This window comes from Lepidochelys olivacea, assembly GCF_965140295.1.
Source record: "Lepidochelys olivacea isolate rLepOli2 genome assembly, chromosome: 6".
NCBI classification, from domain to species: Eukaryota; Metazoa; Chordata; order Testudines; family Cheloniidae; genus Lepidochelys; species Lepidochelys olivacea.
The window spans coordinates 116,169,786-116,190,004 of record NC_140416.1 but is presented as its reverse complement, the minus strand read 5'-3'; the positions used below and the strand labels follow the sequence as shown (position 1 = coordinate 116,190,004).

Sequence of the window (20,219 nt, the reverse complement as noted above, 5' to 3'; positions counted from 1 at the left end):
AATAAGCCCATTACTTTGTACAACTTAGATTTGGCACCATGGGTCAGTTTGGTATTATTTTATATTTCTTGGAATGTGTTTTCAATTTAACAGGACAGCATTCTATTTAGGGCAGCTTTTTAGATTTTTTTTCTAATTCTGGCAATAAGTACAACATCATTAAATAATTATGGCATAAAACTATATTTTTTTTCATCAACTGGCTCACATTCCAGTACTAGAATCTCTGTGTTCCTGTCTCATCTATTAAGAGAAGGTACAGTTTTAGAATAGTTTTGTTCAAATAAATTACTTCATAATTTGTGTTGGTTAAAGAAAATATTGGAGTGGTTTGAGATATTTTAACCATTTACAAGATTTTGAAAAAATCATGAATTCAGAATCCTCTTTGCCTAAAAGAAAATTCACCATAAAAATGAAAAAGCCCAGTGTTTTTGGTTAGAAACACTTAGTTTTTGTCTATACTAAAGTGCACCTGTTGATTTCAAAATAGAATCTAGTTAAACCAAGGCAAGCCCCTAACGTTGACACATTTAAACCAGTTAGAGAGTCATGGATTTTAAGGTCAGAAGTCAGGTGGCACGTTAAAGACTAACTGATTTATTTGGGCATAAGCTTTTGTGGGTAAAAAACCACTTCTTCATGCATCTGAAGAAGTGGTTTTTTTACCCACGAAAGGTTATGCCCAGATAAATCAGTTAGTCTTTAAGGTGCCACCGGACTCCTAGTTGTTTTTGTGGATACAGACTAACATAGCTACCTCTCTGATACTTAAGGTTGAAGTGACCATTATGATCACCTCATCTGAACTCCTGTATAACATAGGCCAGTGATTCTTGCATCAAGCCCACATATCTTGTGACTGAGCTAGAGCATGTCTTTTAGAAAGACATCCTAAATTGATTTAAAGACTTCACGTGATGGAGAATCAGACACAGTCCTAGATTAGTTGTTCCAGTGATTGACTGCTGTCTACTGTTGCAAATTTGCACCTTGCTTCTAGTCTGAATTTGTCCAGCTTTGGCTTCTGGCCTTTGGATTTCATTATGCCTCTGTCTACTTTCCCTCTACTATCAGGTATTGTTTTCCTGTTTAAGTACTTACAAACCATGATCAAGCCCCGTTTTAACCTCTCTTGGGTAAACTAAATAGATTGAGCTTCATAACCCTTGCTTATATCGATTTAGCTTAAATGTGTGTACAATAGAGGTTTGCCCTAGTTTAACTAGACCAATATAGTTAAACTGGTATACTTTTCTGGTATAGACAAGGCCTTATAGGTCCAGTTTTGGAATCAGGTGCATGAGATTCTTATCTGGGTGTAAAATCATCTTGAGTAACACTCTGGAAGCTCCTTAGTTCCCTAACCTCTTCCTCATTGGCATGGGGCCAAGATGACAGAGTTCTCCCCTTAATCTGGTTCAGGCATGAAGCAGAACTCACCAGCTGTGCACAGTTTAAACATCACAGGCTCTGATTCACCAGAGTTTCACTCCAGTTTTATGCTGATTTAATGCCATTGAAATAAATGAAGTTACACCAGTGTAAAACTTGTGATGCAAAATCAACCTGAAGTTTTGACGTTTTAATTTGGCCTTGTTCATATATTGTTCTCTGAATGCTATTTACATTTTCCACTAAGTTCTTTAAATATTTAAGGAAAACCAGTCAAGTACTGAAGTAAACAGTAAGATAAATTTCATCATAACATATGCACAACTTATCCTGGTGCCTTCCCAGTCCTATGGATACGCTTTTTTTTAAATTGGTGTTTGTTCATGATGGAATACTGATGGTGTACACTCAGATAAAAGCAACTAGATAATTATCATTATTATTGCCTTGTAATTTTGGCCTGTGGCTGAGTGAAGGTCATTCATTTTCTTAATAGCAGGGAAAAAGGTATTAATTTTTCTCGATAATACTTGAGATTTTCAGATGTGAAGGGTTAGTCTTGATGAAGCAGTCACAAGTTTGCATATCAATGGTTTGGGTTTTTTTCATATACTTGCTGGCATAAGAGTGGGATTTCCAAATTTTGAACTCAAATATGAATATGAGAAGACAAAAATCAATGACACTGTTGACTGGTATAAATTACCAAAGTGAAGATACTTACCTTATTGTGTAAATTGCTATTCAGTGCCTGCTATGATATGGGATTTTGAAGCACTATTCATAGATTCATAGATTCATAGATATTTAGGTCAGAAGGGACCATTATGATCATCTAGTCTGACCTCCTGCACAATGCAGGCCACAGAATTTCACCCACCACTCCTAAAAAAGACCTCACACCTATATCTGTGCTATTGAAGTCCTCAAATTGTAGTTTGAAGACCTCAAGGAGCAGAGAATCCTCCAGCAAGTGACCCGTGCCCCATGCTACAGAGGAAGGCGAAAAACCTCCAGGGCCTTCCAATCTGCCCTGGAGGAAAATTCCTTCCCGACCCCAAATATGGCGATCAGCTAAACCCTGAGCATATGGGCAAGATTCATCAGCCAGATACTACAGAAAATTCTTTCCCGGTAACTTGGATCTTACCCCATCTAAAAACCCATCACAGGCCATTGGGCCTATTTACCATGAATATTTAATTACCAAAACCATGTTATCCCATCATACCATCTCCTCCATAAACTTATCGAGTTTAATCTTAAAGCAAGATAGATCTTTTGCCCCCACTACTTCCCTCGGAAGGCTATTCCAAAACTTCACTCCTCTGATGGTTAGAAACCTTCGTCTAATTTCTAATCTAAATTTCCTAGTGGCCAGTTTATATCCATTTGTTCTTGTGTCCACATTGGTATTGAGTTTAAATAATTCCTCTCCCTCTCTGGTATTTATCCCTCTGATATATTTATAGAGAGCAATCATATCTCCCCTCAACCTTCTTTTAGTTAGGCTAAACAAGCCAAGCTCCCTGAGTCTCCTTTCATAAGACAAGTTTTCCATTCCTCGGATCATCCTAGTAGCCCTTCTCTGTACCTGTTCCAGTTTGAATTCATCCTTCTTAAACATGGGAGACCAGAACTGCACACAGTATTCCAGGTGAGGTCTCACCAGTGCCTTATATAACGGTACTAAAACCTCCTTATCCCTACTGGAAATACCTCTCCTGATGCATCCCAAGACGACATTAGCTTTTTTCACAGCCATATCACATTGGCAGCTCATAGTCAACCTATGATCAACCAATACTCCAAGGTCCTTTTCCTCCTCCGTTACTTCTAGTTGATGCGTCCCTAGCTTATAACTAAAATTCTTGTTATTAATCCCTAAATGCATGACCTTACACTTCTCACTATTAAATTTCATCCTATTCCTATTACTCCAGTTTACAAGGTCATCCAGATCCTCCTGTAGGGTATCCCTGTCCTTCTCTAAATTAGCAATACCTCCCAGCTTTGTATCATCTGCAAACTTTATTAGCACACTCCCACTTTTTGTGCCCAGGTCAGTAATAAAAAGATTAAATAAGATTGGTCCCAAAACTGATCCTTGAGGAACTCCACTGGTAACCTCCCTCCAACTTGACAGTTCACCTTTCAGTAGGACCCGTTGTAGTCTCCCCTTTAACCAATTCCCTATCCATCTTTCAATTTTCCTATTGATGCCCATCTTATCCAATTTAACTAATAATTCCCCATGTGGCACAGTATCAAACGCCTTACTAAAATCTAAATAAATTAGATCCACTGCGTTTCCTTTATCTAAAAAATCTGTTACTCTCTCAAAGAAGGAAATCAGGTTGGTTTGGCACGATCTACCTTTTGTAAAACCATGTTGTATTTTGTCCCATTTACCATTGACTTCAATGTCCTTAACTACCTTCTCCTTCAAAATTTTTTCCAAGACCTTGCATACTACAGATGTCAAACTAACAGGCCTATAATTACTTGGATCACTTTTTTTCCCTTTCTTAAAAATAGGAACTATGTTAGCAATTCTCCAATCATATGGTACAACCCCTGAATTTACAGATTCATTAAAAATTCTTGCTAATGGGCTTGCAATTTCTTGTGCCAATTCTTTTAATATTCTTGGATGAAGATTATCTGGGCCCCCCGATTTAGCCCCATTAAGCTGTTTGAGTTTCGCTTCTACCTCAGATATGGTGATGTCTACCTCCATATCCTCATTCCCATTTATCATGCTACCATTATCCCTAAGATCCTCTTTAGTCTTATTAAAGACTGAGGCAAAGTATTTGTTTAGATATTGGGCCATGCCTAGATTATCCTTGACCTCCACTCCATCCTCAGTTTTTAGCGGTCCCACTTCTTCTTTCTTTGTTTTCTTCCTATTTATATGACTATAGAACCTTTTACTATTGGTTTTAATTCCCTTTGCAAGGTCCAACTCTACTTGACTTTTAGCCTGTCTCACTTTATCCCTACATATTCTGACCTCAATAAGGTAGCTTTCCTTACTGATCCCTCCCTTCTTCCACTCCCTATATGCTTTCTGCTTTTTCTTAATTACCTCTCTAAGATGCTTGCTCATCCAGCTTGGTCTACAACTCCTGCCTATGAATTTTTTCCCCTTTCTTGGGATGCAGGCTTCCGATAGCTTCTGCAGCTTTAATTTAAAATAATCCCAGGCCTCCTCTACCTTTAAACCCATAAATTCTTCAGTCCAATCCACTTCCCTAACTAATTTCCTTAATTTTTGAAAGTCAGCCCTTTTGAAATCAAAAACCCTAGTTGCAGATTTATTTTTGTTAATCCTTCCATTCAGTTTGAACTGAATTAGCTCATGATCACTTGAGCCAAGATTATCCCCTACAACCATTTCCTCTATGAGATCCTCATTACTCGCCAAGACCAAATCTAAAATGGCATCCCCTCTAGTCGGTTCAGCAACTACTTGTTGAAGGAATCCATCAGCTATCGCATCTAGGAAAATCTGAGCCCTATTATTATTACTAGCACTCATCCTCCAGTCTATATCTGGGAAGTTAAAGTCTCCCATGATCACACAGTTTCCATTAGTATTTACTTTATTAAAAACATTAAAAAGGGCTCTATCCATATCCAAATTAGATCCCGGCGGTCTATAGCACACCCCAAGCACTATCCCAGGGGAGGCTCTAATAGTTTTCTTCCCCAATTTAATTATTGCCCAGACAGACTCAGTCATATCCATTTCATCGCTTCTTATTTCTTTACATTCTATCTCATCATTGATATACAGTGCTACTCCACCACCTTTACCTTTTTTTCGGTCTTTCCTAAACAGCACATACCCTTCAATACCTGTAGCCCAGTCATGACTACTATTCCACCAGGTCTCTGTTATACCTATAATATCTGGTTTCACTTCCTGCACCAGTAACTCTAGTTCCTCCATTTTGTTACCTAGGCTCCTTGCATTAGTGTACAAACATCTTAATTTTTGCTGTTTGGCCTCACTCACATTCTGTACCCTATTAGGCACGGTTATTTTACTACCAGTATAACCTATTAGACTTGTATCTACACTGCCCTTCCTCCTACCTACAGCTGTATCCACTCTTACTTCATTTTCTTTCCACTCTATGCTAAATTCTGGCGTGGAGATTACCTGGACATCTCCCAACCATCTCCCCCAAATTCCTAGTTTAAAGCTCTCTTAATCAGTTGTGCCAGCCTCCATCCTAGAAGTCTATTTCCTTCCCTACTCAGATGAAGTCCATCCCGAGAGAACTGTCCTCTATCCATGAATGCCTCCCAATGGCCATACATCCCAAAGCCCTCCTTATAGCACCACTGCCTAAGCCATCTATTGATAGTCATAATCTTGTCACACCTTTGTTGCCCTTCTCTAGGAACAGGCAGAATCCCACTAAAGATCACCTGAGCCTCAATTTCCTTAAGCGTCCTCCCCAGCCTAACATAGTCTCCCTTAATACTTTCCAGTGAGAATCTAGCCGTATCATTTGTTCCCACATGAAGGATAATTAGGGGATTCTTTCCCGCTCCCTTTAGAATCCTTTTTAACCTCAGGTCTACATCCCGTATCTTAGCACCTGGAAGACAGCACACCCTCCTATTTTCTGGATCAGCTCTGGTTACAGGCCTATCTATTCTTCTCAATAAAGAGTCCCCAATCACATAGACCTGCCTTTTCCTAGTGACGGTGCTATTCTCCAGTCTATCCCCTGTTCCCTCTGGCTGCAAGTTTTTTCCATTCCCATTCTCCCTTGTAATCCTTTTTAACCCATCCTGTATCCTCCTGGGGCTCATATTTGGTGTAATCTCCATTAACTCTTCCCCTTTTCCTATAGGACTAACCGCTCTTCTCTTCTTCCTTGCCCTGTCACCTTCAGTGACTACCTGCTGAGCCCCTTCTTCATTTTCCAACTCTGCAAACCTATTCTGAAGCTCTATTTCTCCTTCACTAGAAATGTTATTGCAACATAAGCTGCCACTTAAGATTAAAGGAATATCACCCTTCACTTTACACTTCTATCATTAATCTGGACAAAACTGACAGAGATCACGGGCCTTATTTTTCTAATTAATTTCTTTTATCAATTTATTATTTGCTTGTGCGGCTTGATTATCCTGATTATAGCTATCCGAGAGGAATTCTTATTACTTTGAGGATAGCTGTAAAGCAGAAATTATTAGGTTTATCAGGCATCGCTAGTTTAATACTTTATAAATGTGATATTTTCAAAATACCTAAAAATTTCTCTGGAAGAAAATAGTGAGGTGGTAAAATAATGGTAATTGCACTCTGGACTTGTTTCTGCAAGGTACTGAGCCATCTGGCCCTGATGGCTCAAAGGAAATCATTTAAGTGTGTGCTTATCTTTAAGCACATGAATAGTTTCATTAGTATTAGTCAGAAAGCACAATGGGACTACTCATACACAGTTAAACATATGCTCAGGAGTTTTTCCTGGTTCTAAGCCAGAGTGCTTATCCCCCTCGTGAGTGAGCCCTAAAATTCTGATATTGGGTAAATGCTAATTAGGTTACAGTGCATCTGTCTGATGTGTTTCTAAGGAATTCATTGATAACCTTCTTTCTGTTTATTTTAATTGGCCTCGTTTCCTATCTAAACCTTACCAACTGCAGAGCTTTTTGGTGTAAAGTAGATGTGCAATATATATTTGTCAAATAATAGGCTGTCAGAGTTAGTACTTAGACTGTATTCAGTGGTACAGAGCAGGAACTGAACTTCAGAAAACCTGGGAAAAGATGAGGTGAAATGTGATTGTTTTCTGTGGGAGTCAAGGTTTTAAAAAAGAAGGAAAATGAAGAGGAGAGAAGGGTTGGTGACACCTTGCACCTTTTCAGTTCACATGTGTGCTGCTTAAAAAAACATAATGCAGACAGATACATTAATTTTCAGCTGGCAGTGACTGAAACCTTGATGAATAGGATTTCCTACTTACTATTTTTTTTCTGCACATCAGAACAGCAATTTGCAGTGGGTGGCTCGATCCTCTCCCCTCAAATGAGCCAGTTACAAGTCCCGATACTTTTTCACTTTCTAACCTATTCCTCTCTTGTTGCTTTGATGACAATTTTACAACCGTGCCAGACAGCTCTGAGTTGGCATAGTGAGACTTGTAGGGCCAGATCCTCAGCTGATGTAAATCAACATGACTAATTTAAAATCAGTGGAGCTACATTGATTTATATCAGCTGAGGATCTGAGCCATAGGCCATCCTAGGAGATTTTTGGTGGGGGTCAATTCTATCTTCTTTGCTGCATTGCTTCTTGGCCTAAGGAAATGGCATGTACTTCCCCTTCCCCATCTCCAATCCCTTATTTTCTGGCATATAATCATGGTCTGTTCCTCAACCTTTTGTTCTCACAGCTATTTCCTCCCCTCACCTCTCCGCGTTCTCCTCTGTTCCTCTTTTTAACCAAGTTGGTAGGACCCACCATTAAAGCAGCTTCATGAGCTGACCTATGGTAGTGCTGTCAGATTAGAGTTGTTGATACCTCTCTTTCTCCCCCTTCTCTGGAGGTCAAACTCATTTGTGTCTCAAGTTCAGCTTCTGCTAGTTAAAGATGATTAAAAATGGGAAATGTATCAGAAACAGAAATAGCATAGGAGTTGCAACCACAGATGCTAGGGATGCGGTAGCACCTCCTGGTTTGAAGTGGTTTCTATCATATACAGAGGTTACAGTTTTGTTCAATGGCTTTCAGCAACCGCGCTATAAAAAGGGATAAGGAGAAAAGAGAGAAAAGGTAAAAAGATGGTGGCTGTAACCGAAAGAGTCGGGTGAGAAGAGATGAAATGTGGGTATTGAGGTGTACAGTTTGGGGAAGAGGGGTGGGTAAAGATGGAGAATGGTAAATGGAATAAGGAGGTTTTACCACAGAAAATTGTATGTAGCCATGGATAGCAAAATCTCCAATATCTGCCACTGCATGTCCGTAAACTACCTGCTGCCATTCTCAGGAGATATTCTCGACCGTTCCTTTTAGACAGGTTGGGTAAGGTTCACCATCAGCATTTTTCATGACCAGAAGTATGCCCTAAACCTCATTTCATTTATAATAGAAGAACAAATCCCTCAGGTGGAACAGGGAGTGCTTGCTTTGGCAGAGTATTTATCAGATCCAATTGGCTGTGTTATTTCATTGGACCACTTATTCTTGTGTTTAAGTAAAAGCCTAGTTACTCACATGCACAGTTTCACTTTGACCATATAAATACCTGGTCTGTATCAACTTGAATTCAGGTGAGACAGAGATTAAAAGGTGTACATAAATCTAGGTATAGCATTCATCTTTGAGTATGGAAAAGGTCTGTTCTGGAGGTGTGAAAATCACAATTATACAGACTGGAACAGACAAATATTTTTGTAACTGATCTGCCTTTTCAATATTTCTCTGGCTTTCTAAATTCTGTTGGAAGACTTAGTAGTATGTCTGTATATTTGCTTGCAGGTGTCTCCAGTATGGCAGAGCCTTCTGCCACCTAGTGTTAATTTGTGAATTCTTCTACAGGGTTTCAGCAATTAAATTAATCATCATTTATTTATTAATCATATCCTCATAGTGCCCCTAATATGCTTAGGTGCTTGCTGCCCATGCATGTTAGAGGGGGCAGTTTCTGCACCAGTAAATAATTACTTTTCTTACATTTATTAAGGATACAGCTTGCAAGTTGGCTTAAATTATGTTTCTCATATAAACCATGGAGAATTTCAATAGACCTTGCATGTTGCTTCTGTGTAACGACTTTGTTAGCACTTTTCTCTTCCAGATGAAAGTAATGAATAACCCTTAAATCAGCACATGTGAGTCTGGAAGTCTGTGCTCCTGCTGTTTCAGGAAACTGTATGAGAGCCTAAATACTACCAGTGAGAAGGATTTAATTAATCAAAAAAACTTTTAAAATATAAGCCTATTTCCTTTAATAGTCTAATTCATTGTCTTTTATAATAGAAGAACAAAGCAAAAAATTTCCTTTTTATTGTTTTTGTCTGGAAATTCCATCACGGAACAATAGACTGGGGACAATAAAACCAAACAAATTATGTACAGATTTCACAACAGCAACCTCAAACTATGTTAAAATTGGAAAACAGGCTTAACGTTATTTTATGTTTACGCCAAAGAGTAATAGGTCCTACCATATGCTGACAGATAGGAGGAGGCTGGTTTTGAGGGCTTGGGGTTTTTTCCCCCCCTCACTTAATTAGAAAAGCTTTTCTAAGATAGCAAATTGACTTTTCTCCTAGCCCTCTGTATGAAGTCTGCTTGACTGCTGTGTGACACAGACTTGTGGTGGGTCAAAACTGATCCTCTGTAGGTTGTCATTCTGGTGAACTCAGCCAGCAAAGCTCACATGACTTTAGCAGATGCTTTTAATTCTTATCCCAATAGTAGTTTCATGGGATAACCCTCCACTCCTAGCTCTTCCCTCCCCACCCCCTTCCCCAGCATTTCCCAGAAGCAAATGCCAGTGCGGCTGGGAGCTGTAAACTTGATCCTCAACACCAGAGTGAAATGCTGACCCAATCAGCAGCACCAGAGAATTAAGAAGCAGAGGGTCTAATACATTAGAGCATTAGTCAGCTGCCATCCCATGCTGGCTGTTTTTTCTCACCTCATTTTGACCTAGTCTCCCTCATCTTCTTTAAATAGTCATTCAAACAGCCATCATTTTGCTCTGGACACTTGTGCTTTTCCACCAGTACTGTCTAAAAAAGACCTACACTAACAGCTTTAAAAAGGTTATTCCCAGCTTGCAATTGTTCATTCAGAATGAGCAAGTTTGCAACCCACTTGCTTGATTGACATAAAAAGCTTGGAATAACTGGCTCCAGAAATTCATTGCACATTTTGTTCTCTTTTGGGGGTAATATTAAGCTGAAAATGTGTCACAATGTGAATTGATGCCCAAAATGTGTGACAATGGTGCAATATCCCCCTGATAACACAAAGATATAGGGGTCAAGATTTGAAAAATAAGAGTCTTGTTTTTTCCCTTCACTAAGTGATGTGATTCCACTAGTGGCTTTTTTGGAAGCCTGTTCTGTGATTGACAGAAAGTGCTTGCTTCTGGTAGGATACATTTTCCCTTTTTTTGTCCCCTGTTTTGTCCTCTCTTCTGAGTGTGGTTTTCTTTCCTCTTTTCTTCCCGTTTATTTCTGACCTTATCTCTTTCCCCCTCATAGAGCTAAAAACCATGTGAGGTCATTTCATGATGCCACATCAATGGTAAAACAGGTCTCCAAGGAAAAATAAATCTTGAAAAGTATGCCAACCAGAGCAGTCTGTAGCCTTGATGTAGCCATTCAGGGTTCTTATTAATGAACCCTGAATAATGAAATCTATGTAGCACTGACATTTTTACACATTTACTTTTTCTTGGGTTTATATCTTTCTGTCCCACTTCTTTAGTGCCAAATTGTGGCTTGACCAGCATGATAGGGCAGGGGAGCTAGGTAAGGTTTTGCCCTGGCAACATTCATCAGAGGAAGGGAAGCAAGCTCTGTGGAGCTGCTGTGTACCCCATACCTCACCCACACGCTTGCACAGGTGGGCAGAACCTTTTCTCAACCCCTCATGCTGAGTCAATATTTCCCTCCTGGGCTGCTTGAGGGACAGCACGACGACTCTGGGCTTGTGGCAAAGTAATGACTGCGCTCTTAGTCATTTGCCACAAAGCTGCACATCCAAGTAAAAGTTGCTATAAAAAGAAAAGTCCCCATGTGTTTCACGCCACCCTCTTTCTTTGGGTATTCCTGACTTATAGACAGAGCACTCATAACGACCTTCGTGAGGCTGAGATCTGTGTAATTTACATGTAAGCTGGCTCGATGGAGTCTTTCACATAACTCAAAGACACAGTTCATCAATATGGGCTTCTGGCTGTGCAGTGGAAGATTTATGATGCGCAGTGGGGTGTAAGGAAGTCAAAAAAGGGCAGAGTGAGGAACAGTGGGGAATTGTTATCCTAAAAGAATAACTGATGAATACAAAGAGAATTTGCTTGAAAGAAGCTGTGTTGTATCCCTTTGTCTAGGGAGGTGAAGCACACTCCCAGAATTCAACTCCAAGAAAATATTCCATAAAGAGTGAGTGAGGATTAGGTTGTGTTTAAGGTTGGACTTGCAGTTTAGGGGTCTTACCCTGCAAAATTTGAGTCCATGAAAGTAATCCTCACACGTGTGAATAGTACCATTTACTGGGAGGTGGTGATGTGAGTCAGAATTACTTGCATGATGTAAGGGGTCTAGGAACTGGTCTAATGGCTGAACAATGAAAGTAGCAGTGACGTTTGTTCTCTTCTCAATAAATGCCAAAGGGAAATAAAATGAGACTATCAGTGAAATTTAGTTATAATGTAAATGATACTTCAGACAAACTGGAAGTAAATAGGAACATGGGGGAAACATATAGATGCAAATCTGAGAAAATCAGAGTTGCTGGAAAAAATCATTACGTTTATCAACACCCCAAAAATCCAAATCCACTTATGACTTTCTGTCAGTTATTTTAATACCTCTGTCAGTATTATGGAACTTAAGCCACTCTACCAAAAAATCAGTTGTATAGTTCATTGAAATTCAGGGTGATAAAAACTTCTTAGCACTTCTGTCCCATCTGCTTGCCAGTGGCAGATTGTTCCCTACACTACATTTTCTAATGTTTTGTACAGTTATGATTTAAAATGGTAGGGCATACACTGTTTCTGGCCTGCTTGTATTTATCTGGCCAGCATGTCAAGTTCAGATTCTGCAGAATGCAAGATTACTTTAAAATAAGTTTCTAGTCTTTATGGTTGTGAAGATAACTTTCCAAATACAACCTGATGTAGAACTGCCTTAGGGTATGTCTACACAGCAATCAGGAGATGTGACTGCAGCATGGGTGGGCATTGAGCTAGCTTGCTCAAACAACAATAGCAGTGAAGCTGTGGCTAGTACGTACTCAGGGTTCTGGGTGGGTTTGTACTCAGGTGGCTAGCCTGTGTCACCGCCTGTCACCACTCATGTCACTGCAGCTGCTCAAATAAATTGGTTAGTCTCTAAGGTGCCACAAGTACTCCTTTTCTTCTTACTACTAAAGCTAGTTCTCATGTAGGTATGCCTACATGTGCTACATACCTCCCAGTTGTGGTGTGTATATAGACCCTTAGACAGAAGCCCCAGGTCTCAGATGTGTGAACTTAAGCTTAATGATCTATTAAGTTCCATAACTTAGATGTAGGTACACAATTTTGAACCGAATTGCTGCATCCTGTTACTGTATTTGTGAAAGCAAATGGCCAAATTGCATGCACAAATTGCCAAATAATAGGTAGAAAGAATGATGGCTCAGTAAGTGCCCTGCGTGACCATTTTCCTCACTGAGTGATGCTGAATGCAAAGGTCATGTTAGCTAGGGCCATATTCTATTCTCAGTATGTGTGCATACTTCCCATTGTTCCCAGTGGAAGATCCCCTTATGAACTGAGGGGCAAATATGGCCCTAATTTTGCAGTCCCAGTCCATGGACAATAACACAAAATGGAATTTGACCCTTTGTACAGAATCAGTTTAATACATATCTTTGTTTAGTAGACATTTCTTTTACCTAACGTAAATTGATAATTGGCCATAGTTTATAGTTATGAAATAAAGTTTGAATAATTATTTGACTATGCCCAAATTCTTCTAGTAGTTCTTTGTTGTCCTAAACATAGTGTATAATAGGGAACTGAAATTATGTAGTCTCATTGTAGGGAGGGGTGTTGTCTTTATACTAAGAATAACTAAAATTTAAAAACAAGGTAAATCTATGCCAAAAAGTCTCCATAATTCTGTCTGAAAGAGCAAACTACTCCTCAGTTATTTAAAATGATGATCTAATGGCCCCTGGCTTTAAAAATCTATGAATCTGTGGAATTATAGCTGAGAAGTAGCCCTCACGTTCAATGACATTCTTTTTCAGGGTCAATTACAAGTGAAGCCTGATTTAGTCATAGACTAAATGTAGCTGCAGTTTTGCAGTCCTCTAAAGTGTAATCTATACTAGTCATGCAGAGTGAGTGTTTTGCTGGATTCCAGCTATTACTGCAGTGTCCTTGCTAGGCAGTAAAGCTGCTCAAGGATGTTAAAATGCTTACTTGCAGTTGTTTCTGGAGTTTCTGCGATGGATGATTGATTTGCTATATCTGGAGGTTCAGACCTAGAAATCTGAGTGAGGCAGAATGTGATCACTGTTTTGGTGAAGCAGGGTGTTGAGAGGACAGACAGCTGGCTGTTGACCTCAGGAAAATGACAAATGGTGGGCCAGGTGCCCTGATCATCAGAGAATGCCTGTAAAACCTCCATTTCCACAGGCACGACAGACAAAATTAACTTGCACTAAAGGAAGGCTTCCTTCTAGAAATAAACATTAACCTATTTTACCAGCTAAATGTCTGGGGAAATTAATTCCAGTTTGCATTAGAGAAGGCTTTCAAACAACAAACAAACACCCTTCATGCTTTATTATTGTGTTTAAAAAACAGTCAGCATGTGGAATATAAAATGTGATATCACAATAGCAATCTAAGATGCCAGGGTCTGCTCTAGAAACAAGATAAAAAATTTGTACAATATAACTTAGGCTGGTTCTTAGCTGAGCATATTTAAGTCCATTTTAAACTAACTTATTAAAGAAAAGAAAAAATATCCCTAGCATTTAAAGAAGACTGAAGAAGAGCTCTGTGTAGCTTGAAAGCTTGTGTCTTTCACCAACAGAAGTTGGTCCAATAAAAGATATTACCTCACCGATCTTGTGTCTCAAACATTTAAAGAATAGTAGGAGAAGCCAGCATACAATTCACTTAAGATATCCCTGCATTATAAAGTATGAGCGTGTGAATAAACATAAATAAATCAGGAAGCATATAGTTTTCCAACATTCAAGACTTGATTGTAGGTTCTGTTTTCCATTTCCCTTTTTTATTTTAAAATGTATGGTCACTTTATAAAACAAGGAGAACTTTCAGGTAACCACTGAGCCAGATTTTCAGCATAGCTACATGGAAATCAATGGAATTGTGCCAATTTATACCAGCTAAGAATCTGGCCTATTTTTTTTTTAAGTTTGACTTGTTGCAATTACAATGCACACTTATAGATATGCTCATTTTCCTAAAGAACATGTATATTAACTCTGTCATTGCTTGATTTTCTTTTTTACAAAGCTTTTACAAGTGCTTTCAGGATTTTTTGCATTAGCAAAAATAATTTAAATCTTACCGTGAATTCTGGAAGTGGGTTCTTACTCATGCTTGCATTCCCATTTTTTTGTTTAAAAATTGAGTTCTAGCCTTTCTGTGTAGTGCTGTCCAGTCAAATTTTAATATATCCTCCTTAAATGTAGCATTTAATTATTTTCCATGTTAATGTGCAGACACACATGGCAAATTTCATGCTCATGTGTGGCCTGGAGTATGAATTTCAAAAGTATTCTCTGCTTACATGTATGAGTTACAGTCAGGTAGAATATTCTAGCTTGCATGATTCCTTATTGGAAGAAGTTTTCTTTTTAAAATGAGATCTCTTTATTATTGTTAAGTATTTATAATTTGTATTACCATAGTGATGAAGAGATCTACTCAAGTCCAGGACCCCCTTGTGTAATGCACTGCGCAAACACAGAACAGTCCCTGCCCCAGAGAGCTTACAATCCAAGTATAAAACAAGAGATGGCAGCTGGGTCTTCAGCTGGTGTAATCTGATGTAATTCCTTTGGAGTCAATGGGGCTACGCCAATTTACATCAGCTAAGGATCTGACCCATGGAGTGATTTTTCTAGTTTATGGCAAAAAGAAAAGGGGGAAAGTTAGCTTTCTTACAAATATTTACTTTTTTCATTGTTCTTTCAGTTAGCACGATGCTTTAAACAATCTATAGCTTTCAGAGTATTATGAATTGTTAGTTTCTGTGGAACCATGAGGCTTCTCTCCTTCCTTTCCTCATATTATGTGCAATCAACAATTTTTTGAATTTGTGCTGCTCCAAAGGCTACAGTTTACATGTATGCTAAATAAAAAAAAAAAAAAAATACCCTGGTGCTGATCTCAGACCTGTGCCAATCAGAATGTATTCCATTGAAGTCAGTGGAGTTACTGATTTAAAAATGCAGGGAGGGTAGAATCAGGACCTGGGGCTGGTTGAAAATTTTCCATTAACTTTTTTTCAGTGGAAAACGTTAACGAAATTTTTGTCACAGAAAGCATCCACTTTCCTTGAAAATTTTTCCATTTTTTTAAAAATCAGAAAACCAAACCTCTGAAAAATTTCTATTCAAAAAGTGAAAAAAAAAAAAGTGGGGGTTTACGAGGGGAGAAGAAATAACATTTTCCAATTAGCTCTACTTAATACGTATTACTCTGTGAATATCTTTATTCCTGTGTTCACGTGCATCGAGACCTTGACATAAAGTCTGCATTGACCTTATTTCTCATGATTTAGGAATTTTTGTGTGTTGTGTTCAGAATTGTACCCCCAAAAGCCATAGACACACTTGAACACAACCTCCCAGTATAAGGAATAGGTATGACTTTTTGGTTTAAACATATGTTCTGTGATTAAATTAGAAGACCAATTATTTTGGAAATACTTCAAAGGTGCATTGATTTTTGTGAAACATTCTAATGGATACTTTAAAAAGCCACTACAGTAGCTGTAGTGATGGTAAGAACATAAGAATGGTCCTATTGGGTCAGACCAAAGGTCCATCTAGCCCAGTATCCTGTCCTTTCGCTTCCGATAGTGGCCAGTGCCAGGTGCCCCAGAGGGAATGAACAGAACAGGTAGTCATCAAGTGATCCATCCCATGTCGCTCATTCCCAGCTTCTGGTAAACGGAGGCTAGGGACACCATTCCTGGCCATCCTGGCTAATAGCCATTGATGGACCTATCCTCCATGAATTTATCTAGTTCTTTTTTTAATCCTGTTATGGTCTTGGCCTTCACAACATCCTCAGGCAAGGAGTTTCCTGGGTTGACTGTGCATTGTGTGAAGAAATATTTCCTTGTATTTGTTTTAAACCTGTCTATTAATTTCATTTGGTGACCCCTAGTTCTTGTGTTATGAGAAGTAGTAAACAACACTTTCTTATCTCCTTTCTCTACACCAGTCATGATTTTATAGACCTCAGTCATCTCTCCCCTTAGCAGTCTCTTTTCCAAGGACCAACGCTGTTGCATTCATAACTGAAACAAGGAACTCCGAGAACTTGCTCCACTGAACTTGTCAGCATTTGCTATTACAGCAAGGCATGCACTTTTTCAGACTGCTGCACTCTGAAATGTTTGCCCTTGATCAAAGAGAGAAAAGGAAAGGAAGAAGAGAGGGAGGAATAACTCCATATCATTAAACTGGTTTCCCACCTTTGGAATTAAAACTGGCTTTATCAAAGAACAGCTGCTCCAAGGCTAAGGTTACTTGTCCTTTTCTTTTGGTTTGCACTGCAGTTTTGTCTTCCCTCTGCTGATGTCCAGTAGCTGACCTCTGTGCTGCTTCATTTTAATTGAACCACACTGTGGCATTTGCGTTTTGTTTTTAAAGATCTTTGCCTTACTAAACAGAGCTCATTCGTGTGCCTGCCCAAGATACCTGGCAGGCATTTGAAAACAATTGCTTGTTAGAAAAGACAGACAGAGGAGACGGAGAAGAATCAAGAGGTTCTAGTTTTCCTTTAAGGATTCATGCTTTGGATGTGTAATTTTTTTGGTTTTCCCATTGGGAGAAATTATTGTTGGTGGAACAGTCTGTTTTCTGTTTAAAACTTTAAAATAAATGAAAGTGGTGTGGGTCACTCCAATTTAGAAGTCTATCCTTAGACCCCAGTCCTGCCATGAGATTTATCTGGATCCCCATTAAAGTCAACAGGGCTTCACAGGAGCACAAGGTTCTGCCTCTGCTGAGTTCATTGCATAATCAGGGCTTTAATGTTTCCTTGGTCCTGGAAGTCCTGAGGTAAGAAAGGACTGGGGACCTCAGGATTTGGCCCATAGACTTTTATTTTTGAATTTATCAGCATGCTACTGTGTCTATGGGACTGGACATATAGTGTTCCTTGACACTGTGTAGGTATATGTGGATTTACTTTAATCAACCAGAGTGCAATCCTGCAAAAATAGAGCACAGAACTTATTACCATGAGATGCAGCCGATGGGTCTGGCTCATAATGTAACTACTGCCCTCAGCAGTTAAGTGTTGGCAGGATTGGGGCCCAAAAGAGTAGAACCTTCTTAATCACAGTTTAGTGCCTAGTTGACGGTACAGTGACCGTGTGCTGTACGTCGTGAGTACAGCTTACAGGCCTGATTCTGCCCTCACTTGCACCAGTGGAAATCCGGAGTTAATTCCGTGGCTCCACTCTGCTGGCCCCCTGGGAGGAGGTATGCGTTGTGGTATGGCTGGGGGAGGGGTGCGACTGCAGCCGGCTCTGTCCAGCTGGCATAGGCCCCTTGAGGATGTGGTTCAAAGACATCCTTGGGTTTTCAAGGTTGGAGCCTGTTTGAAATAGCGATGTCATCTTCTTGAGATTATGGTTTCTAGAAGAAAAACTGAGATGCAGGGTTGAGATCGATTGCTTCCTTTGTTTACTGTCGCACACTGCATTACAGGTTGCTCTTGGATCCCTGCCCTGCTGCTACTTCACTAAGTGGCGCTCAGAGCTGTCCTGACCATAGGGCAGACCGGGGAAACTGCCCTGGGCCCTTCACTGCAGAGGGATGTAGGGGGGAGGCAGGGCGGCCTGACGGGCTAGCGGGGGGCCTGGTGCTGGCAGCAGGGGGTCACGCCCGTGACCCACATTCACTGGCCCAGGCGTTTATTTCTTTTTCGTGCCTGCAGCCCCCTGGGCTCGGCTTCAGGCTCAGTCTCTGTGGCGGCAGCAGCAAGTGACCCGGCCCTAGCCCGCTCTGCTGGCTCCCGGCGTCGCCTGCCGCCACGGGGTCCTGGCACCCCTTAACCACTCATGCCAGGGCAGGCTGACCCTGACCCTGACCCATCCCTTTTCTGGTGGGACCCTCCACCAGCACAGGGGGCCTCTCACCCGTAGCACAGGTGAGTGCCAGCCAGTAGTCTCCATCATCCCTCGCCTGTCACCCAGCACTGGTGTCCCCCCAGTGCCCCACACCTCCCTCTTCCACTGCCCATTCTCCCCTTCCCCAGCACTGGGTGGGGTCCTCCAATGCCATCTCCTGACCAGGGCCAGCCCTTATCTCACCCCTTGCCTCAGGATCCTCCTTGCCTTTCAGCTCTCCAGCCTTGGGGTCCCCCTCTCCGCAGTACCAGGACCTGGGGTCTCACACCTCTGCTGTCTCCACCACCCACCAGGACTGGGATCCTCCATCCATCTGCTTTTCTGTCTCCTGCCCCACCCCCAGAGAAAACAGATCTTAGAGCCCCCCCTCCATGCTGGATAGTCCTGGGGTCCCCCAGCACCAGGGCACATATAGAGACATGGGCTCTCAGTGTTGCAAATGCATAATTACATTTTTTTAAAAAAATCCACGGAGGGTAGTGAGACCATATGCACCTGGGAAGTGAGTTTGCTGCAAGGACGTCCAGGAAGGTGGATTTCAGAATGTAAGCGGCGCGACACTGATCGTGATTGGTGAAGGTTTTTTTTAATTATATGAACTTCATTATAATTATAAAAAAGAACTACAATATAACATTATAATTATACAGCTGAGTGCTATCAATAATAACTTGTGGCCAGCAGCTGCCCTTGAAGTTCTCTGTGACCAGATTTCACCTGTATGAAAAATATTAAGGGGGGCCCAATTCAGGCTGATTTGCCCCAGGCCCTGCATCTCCTAAGGACGGCCCTGGTGGTGCTATTGACCAAAAGCAAACTTTTCTCATCTACAGCTGGTTCTCTCAGACCTGGACCTCTCACCATGATTATCTGTGCCACTACAAGACCACTTGAAACTTTCAGCTAATGCGCCCAGTGTCATTCACCATGCAGCTGCCGGCCTGTTTGCTAGGGTTTGCAGCAAAGAGCTGGTTGCTCCAGTTTTATCCATTTCATTGGCTTCCTGTTCCCTTTAGGTGCAATTGAAAGTTAACTTTGGTCTATGAAGACCATTATGGGTTATGTCTTGGCTATGTTGAGAGGTTGCTTCTCCTTCCACGTACCACCATAGCAACTGAGATGAGATGAAGCTGTTGAGCTAACAGTCTCCCAGGATGGCTTGGTGTTTCCAATAAAATGTTGGAATTCACTTCTCCTGTTGGTTCTTGCTGACAGGCCTGGTACAAGGCTCTTCGCAGGCATTTAAATGTGTGTTGGGGATTGGGAAAGAGGGTGCAAGTGTGTTGTGTTTGTGAGTCTCTTGTTGCTGTTTAAAATGTTGAGTTATAATTGCAATTGAGTAGGCAGGTCACCAGCAGGATTATTGGCGTGATTAATAGCTCATTTAGTTATAGCTTGAAGAACAAGAAAAGCCGAACAAACAAACCCTGCCCAACAAATTGTATCCTAAGAGCCTAATTGAAAGCCCATTTTTAAAGTCAATGGACAGATTCTGACGGATTTCAAAGGGCTTTGGAACAGGCCCATATGTAACCAAGTATTCCTGTCACTGTGCTGCCTCTCTCCGTCCACACACGCTCTTCCCATGTGTTCGTTACACAATTGTTGTATTTTCTCTTAACGTAGGCTATATGTTCTTTGGTGAAAGGACTCTCAATATATGTTTGAATAGCAACTAGCAAAAACGTGCCTGATCCTGGCTGGGCTTCAGGGTGCTA

The 20,219-nt window shown here is 40.6% G+C and overlaps 1 protein-coding gene across 2 annotated transcripts in view; it reads left to right on the top strand.

Moving 5' to 3' along the window:
- Window positions 1–20,219, top strand: part of MNAT1 (MNAT1 component of CDK activating kinase) — a 198,300-nt gene that overhangs the window by 165,864 nt on the left and 12,217 nt on the right. The window lies entirely within an intron of this gene.